Genomic DNA, 9,338 nt, shown 5'->3' on the forward strand with positions numbered 1-9,338 from the left:
TTCTAGGAATCACCAGAACCCCCAGGAACAGTAAAGGATGGGTTCTAGCTGCCCCCCATGCACAGCTCTAGTGGCTCCTTTTTTATCTTAATGGGTTGTAATCTCACTCCAGGTACCCCATAAACCAATTTCATTCAAGAGGGGAAAAAAGAACAATTTTCTTAGTGACCCTTTGAGATGTAATTTCAAAGTCACTGAGACAGCACATTGTTCCTGAGACACTGAATGATGACTCTTCTTTGAGAAGCCCACAGAGTCATGCTCTTATCTGTGCCATTTCTTTCTCTGAATATCTTTCTATTTTTAATAAATCCCAACTTTGATTCACACTGGCTCTCCTGCTGTTCTTTTGTACAGTGTCACCAGGAGTCTGTGTTCTTACCTGTAGAGAACTCTGAAAACGAAAACAAAAACAAAACTCCTTAGGGTGCTGAGGGTACACCGTGGAGCTGTGCCTGTGTCTCGAAGGGTGGGTATGGGAGAAAATGTGGAATCACTTTGGAAACTTCATATACTATACAAATGTATGATGGTGCCATGATTATAGCTGGTTATCATTTGACCATTGCTATTGACTCCAGTTTGACCTCTTTCCTGTCTCTGTTCTACCACAGCTTTATTTAACTTCCACTTTAGGATGATGACTTGGGAATTATACAGTCAAAAAGAAGTAAGTCAAGGTTTGCCCCTAGTCTCCCAAATGATAGCACTGATGTGTTTGTTGGGTTACTTAACAATTTATTGCTAACTGTGGGGAAGAAAATAACCTTCAAATTTTCCTATTAAAGCTATTTCATGTTGTGGCCGTTTGTCACAAGTAAATGAATAACTGCAGGCTAACACTAAAATGGAATGCTAGCACACAGTTATTGAATGCTTAGAATAGTCAAGACACTTGACTAGTATGATAAGATCTCTGGAGATAAACTCAATGGAATCTATCTTCAAAAACTAAGAGATCTACAAAGAGGAATGGATTGTACCACATACACAAAGCTCTTATAATTCACAACAGAATGCAGATTTCAAAGCCATGGAGATGGTTCCATTGTTAAGTGATTGCTATGAAAACAGGAGTTCCATCCCACAACGTGATGCTGTGCATCTGTAATTCTAGTGCTGAGGAGGTAGAGACAGGCTATCCCTACTCACTGGCCCATCAGCCTAATAGAATAGGCAATATCCTGATGAAAGGGAGAGACCCTGTCTCAAAAGCACAGTGTGGCAAGTGATTGAGAAACACACCTGAGGTTGATACCACTGTCCTCCACATACATGAGTACTCATGTACACCCCTCACCAACACACACACACACACACACACACACACACACACTTCACATTCCACAGGAAACTAGTTTAGATTATTTTTCGTGAAGAACATTTTAACTTGAGTTCTAATTTTTACTAGCACATTTAATGAATTTAAACAAGCATGTTTAATTGAACCCCTTAGTTAGGCAATTCAGCCCAAACTTGATATTTGATCAAAAATAATATAAATAGAAATGAAGGAAAGATGGCATGTGCTCTGGTATGTATTTCTTAATGAGAATGCTCAAAGGGTGGGGAGAGAAAAATCCTTTTAAACAAGCCTGTCTCATGATCATATCTGTGAAGAGAAAAAAATGCCATTTTTGATAAATGTGGGCCATTTAGTCGGTAACACTTGAGAAAGTGAGGGTGATTTTCTTAGACCGCCATCAACAAGATTTTAGAGAGGAATTCTAACAGTACTGGGAAATTCCCCCCCCCCCCCCGAGACAGGGTTTCTCTTGTGTAGCTTTGCGCCTTTCCTGGAACTCACTTGGTAGCCCAGGCTGGCCTCAAACTCACAGAGATCCACCTGCCTCTGCCTCCCGAGTGCTGGGATTAAAGGCGTGCGCCACCACCGCCCGGCCAGTACTGGAAAATTTTAATAGAAGAAAATAATTTCAGTTAATTTATTGTCTTTGTAGTTCCAACATGCTAGATATGCTCCCACATATCAGATTGGTATCTGCTTTCTTTCTGCTGAGGCAATCAGTCTCCAGTTTATCTTGCCAAGTAGGGAGTCATTAATCTCTTCTTCTCCATCATTCTCCTCCCAAGTCCTGTGTTACTTTCTTATAGATGAAGATTTGTTTCATCTCCTTTAGTGAAATTTCTGAGTTATTGTTGTTTTATATAGAAACAGTGTTGATTTTTATTTTATTTCAAATAGTATCGTTATTTTTATAGATTTTTAGAAGATTATTTTTCAAATTTTTGTGTTACAGCACATATTAAAAAAAAGTCAGCAAAACTGTCTAGTACAATAATAACTACAGTAAATCCCCACATAACCAACACCTAAACTTTAGGAAAGTGATAGGAAAAATTGCTATATTTAAGGATAGCTTTACATATGATTCACCTGGATTTTCTATGTAGAAATTCAAATTGTTCGAAATCAAAATCATTCTTTGGTATAATTAATTGGTCATTCGTGCCTTTTTTTTAAAAGAAGCATAGTACCTAGATACTGAATTAGCTAATGATCTGTGCTTCTCATGATAAGAGCCTAAAAAGAAAATTTGAAATGCTAAATTCCCTCAGACAGGAGACATTTCTCATATGATGATTACAGAGTCCATTTTTAAACTCTGGATTTGTAGTGACTGTTTCTAATACATTGGTATCAGTACTTTTCATTTATTATTAAAACATTTTTAAATCTTCACTCAATAAATAGTAAGCTAGCAGTTAACAAATGGATTCAGTCATGATGGAACTGTGGAGAGAAGACATAGCTCACAAAATGGTAAGTTTTACATTTTATAACAAGTTTTTAACCATGGTGTATAGGCTTGAGGTTTTTTTGATGAGGTGATATGCAGAGAGCTAATGTACACAGGGATTGGAAATGCTTCCTCTTTATCTCTGGGAATCCCCTGGATGCCAGGTTTAACTTTTTGCGGTAATGACAGAAGTATTTATGGTGTGCTATTTAGACCCCATCCCTACCCTATGACCTATCAGATCAGTTTCTTCCCTAATGCTTTGCAAATGGCACACCCAGGTTGATAGCTGGTCTTGACTAGTTCATGAGCCAGTGAGAGTTTTGAAGAGTAATTTTTCTCCAAGATTCTTAGCATGTATCTTGTGGTTCAAACCTGGGGCTCTGTCAGTTCTTGGGACACAAAGACAAGGGCTTGAGAGTTTGCATAGGGGGCCTGTCTTCCAACCCTAGTGTTTGTTGGGATTGTCATTCCCCTCCAATACTGAACCCTTTTCCTCTAAATATTATCTCACAGAAAGGCCAAAGAGTTGGTTCAGGGGTTAAGAGCACTTGTTTGAACATGTGTTACATTTGTTTATTATGGAACATTTGTTTAATGATGCAAAGATGTGTTGTACTCTTATGCTGCATTTGCTTAACTCTGTGGAGCTGTGTTACCTTGCCTGCCTAAAATACCTGATTGGTCTAATAAAGAGCTGAATGGCCAATAGCTAGGCAGAAGAAAGGATAAGTGGGGCTGGCAGGCAGAGAGAATAATTGGGAAGAGAAATCTGGGAAGAGAAGATTGAGGAGCAAGAAAAAGAAAAAGAGAGAGAACACCAGGGGTCAGCCACCCAGCTACACAGCAAGCCATGAAGTAAGAAGTAAAGAAAGGTATATAGAGTAGAGAAAGATAAAAGCCCAGAAGCAAAAGGTAGATGGAATAATTTAAGAATAGCTGCCTAGAAATAAGCCAAGCTAAGGCCAAGCATTCATAAGAAAGAATAAACCTCTGTGTATTTATTTGAGAGCTAGGTGGTGAGCCCCTCAAAGAACAAAGAGTAAAAACAACCAAGAATACTTGCTGTTCTTGCAGAGGACCTGAGTTCAGTTTCCAACTTTCACATTAGGCAGCTCATAGTTGCAAGTGTCTCTACCTCCTCTATCTGATGGCTTCTTTGGCCTCCTTGGGCACTGCACTCATCATACACACACACACACACACACACACACACACACACACACACACACACACCACAAGTAAATAGCTCATAGTAGTCTTGACACCAAATACCTAAACCAAGAAATACCATGCAGTTAGTTCTTCAGTTAGGATGTTTGAGATGACCCACTTCATGTAATTTAGATAATAACTAAGGCATCCTTTAGGATTTGAAAAATGAAGAAACTAGTTAGGGGATAGGAACATTGCCTATAGTTGGCTTCCGACTCCCTACACCTCCTCTCTGGTAACAGGATTCTTCCATAGCTGATGAGTGGAAAACTGTCTGTAGTCCAGGGCCAGGAAAGATGACTAAATGAGGAACAAAGTGGATTTAAATGTAAGGGAGGTCAGCCAAGGACTGACCTAGGTACATAGGCAGCTGCTCCTGTCTGCTCTAACTGAAGAGTGCAGCTCATAGAGAGCCTGGGTGAGGCTGCTAAAGCCAATTACAAAGGCTTGTATCTGTTCAGGAAAGATGGAGTCTAAATGCTTGGTCTGGCATCAGATTGGTTGCTAAGGAGTTAAGTTACAGGTTGAAAACTTTTTTATATCCATCTTGCAGATCCATTTACAACTGCTTTTGAAAGGGGAGTTAGATTGGAGAGGATCAGATGTGACACTACACTGGTCTTCTGTAGTCCTAAATTGCTTGCCGCTTTCACAGAATTATGTTTTGAGGCAAATTCCAGTTCTGATAAGATACATAAAAGCAAGACTACTTGGCATATACCCCCAATCAATGTAGGAACTGTTCAACTCTTTCTTAGATACTCTGTGGAATATTCCACAGCTGCTGAAATGCTGAGGATGCTATTCACTGTGCCTCTAGATGATGGACATAGATAGCTAGAGATGCTTATTGAGGTTTGGAGGGATTTCCCTGCAAGGTTACATGTGCAGCTTTCTGGTTCAAACTGGTGGTTTGGTCAGTGACTGACTGTGCATGTCTTGACCACCTATGCTGTTGGAAAGACAATATGAAACTAGGAAAATAACCTCGCTCAGTTTCATTGCAGTATGAAGACAGGGAAAAGATGAAGTGTTTTAGAAGCAAGACAACTCATATATAGCAGGTGAGATACAATTTTAGGGCTGATTAAAAAACTAGGAAAAAGCAGGGAGGGGGAGATTATAATGTGTTGTTACAAAGATGAATGAAATCCAGTGTTAACTTGTGATTATAAAGTGACCACCACAGTCTCACTGAATGGCTCTTAGACTTCCCAAATTAAACATCTGCATATTTTACACAAAAGAAGATACTAACCGGTCCTCAGAGTCTACATCAACCTAAAATGTTCAGGGTCTGGCTTCTGACTCTAATGGGTTTGGGAGTCTCTTGGAATCCCTCCATTCACGTTCCTCTGCCAAGAACGGGGTCATTTGCGTTGGTAAGGGTGAAATGGCTTGTGGGATAGAAGGTTTCTCCGATTGCTCAGCACTCTTAGTTAAACCTACAAGCTAACTGTTAATGGGCACTGTAATTACATTAGCAGGATGTGGTGAAGTAAGGCAGAAATGGTAGGGGACTTCAAAGGGGAAAGTTCTAAGTGCAAATTGTACATGACCATCACTTCATCCCTATTATATCTCTACAGTCTCAGTGGTGCTCACATGGTGAATCTTTCCGTGTTAAAATCCATTGACAAAAGGATTTTGGCTCCTTCTCCCCCATTTGACTAAACATACTGAAGAGGAGATCTATAGATTTCTCTGGCCCTGTTCAAGTGACTACTTTGCAATCACGTTAGAAACACTGGAAAGCATCTTAGTAACTAAAAGAAATCTCTTAGTTACAGCTCTAATATACAGATCCTTATGTTATCACATAAGGCCCGCTATGGGCTCTGGGCCAAGCTGGTCCATTCTGGATGCTGATTATCAGAGCCTAAATTGACTGATGGTGATTTGGGGGAGATCTTGTGGTTACTTGCAGTTAAAGCTGACAGGATTTTCTGACAAAAGTCCGTTACTGCCACCCAGTGGCCAAAGCTAGGATTTTTGGAGTAGGAGTTGAGGGATTGGTTTGGAAAATGTGCCTTAGATGACAGCAGGATGAAATGAACTTGGCTTCTATGCTGTCATGAAAAACTTCACGAACGCCAAGAAGACAGTGGATTAGGAAGTGGGCATGTCCATTAAGGTCTTCCTCTGGTTTTGGAGGTGACCCATCTTCACTTCACTTTGGGGTTGTATTTCAGGGTTCATGAAGTGAACAGCCATGGAACCATCATTCATTGTAATTTGAGACAGGAAAAGATGAACACAGCCGTCTCCCTCAGAGGCTGGACTGTGACTTAAAACCATCCTCTGTGTCACAGAAACATCAGAGGCTAAATACAGCTCTAGACCCTAGTTAGGTGATCTGATCTGGGCCCATCTAGAGTGGATTTACAACCAATGGGCCTTTCTTGGTTTACATTTTCTTTCTGGATTTGGATTTGCTTATCTGATACCTGAAGCAACTTCTTTTAATGCCATAGAGGCCTAGAACAGAAAATTATTTCAATTTAAGATTCCTGTTTATACATTTATATATGATTCAACCAAAGAACTCATTTTAGCATGGATTCAAAAGCACCATATTCTGCAAAGTTTAAATCTACAATGACCATACTTAAATATAGGTAGAAATTTCTGTCCCACCAGCAGCTCCCAAATAAACACACTAAGGCTTATATTAATTATAAATGACCAGTCAATAGCTCAGGCTTGTTACTAGCTAACTCTTACATTTAAATTAACCCATATTTCTTATCTATGCTTTGCCACATGGCTTGGTACCTTTTCTCAGTATGGTGTGCCTATCTTGCTTCTCTCTGCATCTGCTCGTGACTCCAGACTATACCCTTCTTCCTCTTAGCATTCTCAATTTTGCTTGCTTGTCTAACCTTATCCTGTTCATCTACTGGCCAGTCAGCTCCTTTATTAAACCAATCACGGTGACATATATTCACACAGTGTAAAGGAATATTCCACACTTGAACTAAATTAAATTTTGGGGTTAATAATGACCCTACTAAATTCATTGCCATCCTCAGAAATCCACCATTCTGTACTCAAGGTATGAACTCAAAGTTTAGTCAATCATTAGTTTTTGTCAACAGCACATTGATGTACAAAACAACAATGCCAATACACCCAGCAAGATCTCTGAATAAAGAAGCTTGATCATTCTTAGGACAAGTAAAATTTTCTTTCATTAAAATAGAGAAAAACACATTATAAAGAAATAGTTATAGGCCCATATTGGCTGATTAAACTGGCTTTTATTTATGAATAAAAAGAAAGATAATAAAAAGCCTAGATAGATGATAAGTGTAGGTAAAGTATACATGTGTGCCCTATAGGCAGCAGATCAGTCCACTAGGGAACACAGATGGGAAAGGGCACTCTACCAAACAGAGAGGAAAATGCAGTATGTACCTTTAGATAGAAACAGTGGCAGCTCTAGAACATGGTCTGGGATCCTGGTAGCAGAAGCACAGAGGTAAATGATTGAACCCTTATGATCTCCTTTCATGAATGGAAATTCCCAATTTAAAAAAAAGCACAACTTACTTATGTACTTCTTAACTGTCAGGACCTGGTACATAAATAAAAAATAGATATGTGTATGTACTTGACAGGGAAGCTATTTAAATGAAGAAGCCTATTAAACTCATTTTGTTTTCACATTAGAAGAAAAAATGGGCATTTCATGAAAATAAGACTCATCAAGGACCTATGCCAATAAAGCCTTGTGGTGCAACACACAATGGAGAGCTAGTTTCACAAGGGTCTTGGACAATCAAAAGAGCTTAACCCCTGAGGTATGCAGGCAGGGTCACGGTGTCTAGTCTATTGTAACTCTGGCTTCTTCTGTAATATTAACAGAACTTGTAGTTGAATTGAATTGCCTTTTTTTAGAATAACAAAAAAATATTTTACTAATTACTAAAGCATAACATTTCCAGAAGTTTCCAGACATCTAAAATGTTCACAAACTTTCTTCCTCTCCTTCTCCTTCTCCTTCTTCCTCTTTTCTTCTTCTTCCTCCCCTTCTTCTTTTCTTTTATTGGGGGGAGGAAGAGAATCTACACTTGACAGTAAAGTCACAGTATTATTAGTGAGGACTGTGATATTTATTTAATGTTCCCATTTTGATTCAGACAATCAACCCTGTCCATCTATGACACCTAAAGTTAGATCTGGCTAGAGTATCCTTAAAAAAACAGGTTACCTTCATTTATCCACTGCAATTAGATCACATAAGATGGGGGAATGGAAGGAGACCATAAAAGTAAAATAAAACTACTTTCCCCCTAAAGAATAAATTAAAGACCATCCACACTTCTGGCAGCTAATCCTTGCAACTACTATCATTCACAATGCTTTCTACTTAAACCATGATGTGGAAATGAATCCAAGTAGAGAGCCACGGCTTCTAAACATTTCACAGTGACCTAGAAGATACTTCTTGCCTCTGCTCATGCTTTATAATAGTGAATCAGGACAAGACATAGATTTGCTAATGTGCATGTAATCACCAAAGATGGGGATTCCTGGGCTTTTATTCTGTAATGTTTCTAAGACTGTGTTCATTAAATGCAAACAAACAAATGAAGAGGAATAAGTCTTGTCAGAACAGGAGAACTGGTGTACACCTGATGATCCCATCCGCTTAAATATTCCTGGCACATAGCCCATCCCATGCCGGCACTGTTTCTATGGCTTGGGCTCCATTGGTCTTCCATTGCTTGGCTGCAGCATTTACTAACAGATCATTTGGATTAGGTGCACTTAACAAAGCCTGGATTGATAGCAGAACTATGCGGATCTACAGTTCTGAGGACCACTTATCTTTCAAAATATCTAAACATAGATATTTAATAAATGAAGGTAACCTCTTTCCATCTTGTCTACATTAGGATGACACATTTTGGTCATGCAATGTACCTTAGATGCTGCCATTAAGTATTCTTCTGGAAGGAATAGTTCAAATTTAAAAGTCCTTCCCTCCAAGAAGGAATTCTGCGGGCCAGCAATGACCACATGAAAACAACAGGTGTTGTTCTCCTCTTGTTTTACTTTAATGCCAGGAACCTGTTCTGCCAGCAAACGCTGGGTTTCCTTGGTAATTCTGAGAGGCACCCTGGGCATCTTGTCAGATTCCGAGTTCGGTTTCAGCTCTTGTCTCTGGCTCTACCCACCTCACAAACGAATCGTCAAATTGCTTTTTGATGTAGTAACAGGTACAATTAATGAGGTTACTTCAAGGAGAATTTTTTAAACTAAAATCATGATAATATTGGTAATCATCAAATGTAGGAGATTAAATTAGAACCTCTACAAGGTGTTTTTTTTTTTTCAACTGAACTTGATAGGGCAAAG

The 9,338-nt window shown here is 39.2% G+C and overlaps 1 pseudogene; it reads right to left on the minus strand.

The window, feature by feature from the left end:
- Nucleotides 1–8,628: 8,628 nt before the first annotated feature.
- Nucleotides 8,629–9,107, minus strand: LOC114702680 (annotated as a pseudogene).
- Between the last annotated feature and the right edge of the window lie 231 nt (nucleotides 9,108–9,338).

The sequence above is a fragment of the Peromyscus leucopus genome, chromosome 9 (genome assembly GCF_004664715.2).
Source record: "Peromyscus leucopus breed LL Stock chromosome 9, UCI_PerLeu_2.1, whole genome shotgun sequence".
Taxonomy (NCBI): domain Eukaryota; kingdom Metazoa; phylum Chordata; class Mammalia; order Rodentia; family Cricetidae; genus Peromyscus; species Peromyscus leucopus.